This window comes from Odocoileus virginianus, chromosome 4 (genome assembly GCF_023699985.2).
Source record: "Odocoileus virginianus isolate 20LAN1187 ecotype Illinois chromosome 4, Ovbor_1.2, whole genome shotgun sequence".
NCBI classification, from domain to species: Eukaryota; Metazoa; Chordata; class Mammalia; order Artiodactyla; family Cervidae; genus Odocoileus; species Odocoileus virginianus.
Window position 1 is genome coordinate 70,161,054 of NC_069677.1, and position 943 is coordinate 70,161,996.

General features: G+C 46.9%; 1 pseudogene; it reads right to left on the bottom strand.

The window, feature by feature from the left end:
• Nucleotides 1–299: 299 nt before the first annotated feature.
• Nucleotides 300–416, bottom strand: LOC139034871 (5S ribosomal RNA; annotated as a pseudogene).
• Nucleotides 417–943: the final 527 nt, after the last annotated feature.

Here is a 943-nt window from a genome sequence, read left to right on the forward strand (position 1 = left end):
AAAAGTCAATTAGGAGGAGTAATCTACATCACCTCCTAATTCAGTTCTAACTACTATTCCCAGATTAATCTTCCCCAAAGTGAAAGTGAAAGTTAAGTCGCTCAGTCACGTCCGACTCTTTGCAACCCCATGGACTGTAGCCCACCAGGCTCCTCCATCCATGGGATTCTCCAGGCAAGAATACTGGAATGGGTTGCCATTTCCTTCTCCAGGGGATCTTCCCGACCCAGGGATCGAACCCAGGTCCCCTGCATTGCAGGCAGACGCTTTATCCTTTGAGCCACCAGGGAAGCCCCAAAAGCCTACAGCACCCGGTATTCCCAGGCGGTCTCCCATCCAAGTACTAACCAGGCCCGACCCTGCTTAGCTTCCGAGATCAGACGAGATCGGGCGCGTTCAGGGTGGTAGCCCTTGCTCACTCATCTCTCGGATTCAGTGAGGCACTGAACAACTTCTTTCATGTCCACAATGGATGAAATGTGGGATAAATGTTGTATTTAGGAATGAAGCAGTCCTGCTATGCTACATGCTCTGATTGATCACATTTGAGAATTACAACCAACCAGGCAACCAGAGAACAGTTAGGATGAAGAGAGATCTTGAAACCATCTCTTGTCTGAGTACACAAACTTTCATGTCTTTATCCCTAGTCCCAGTTTATAATGTGTTTAGCCTATGAGTATTAGATGTATGAATGAATGGACGGATGAATGAATGAGTGAATTGAAATGAGAGAGTTGAGTGAACAACTCAGCCTACAGCAGTGGTTCTCAAATTTGAGCCTGCATTGAAATCACCTGGAGAATTATTGAACCACAGATCACTGGGACCTATGCCCTAGGAGGGGGAGAGGAGCTGAGAATTTGCATTTCTAACAAGTTTCCCGATGATGCTGATGTCACAGATGGAGGACCACACTTTGAGAAACCCTGGCCCAGAAAAG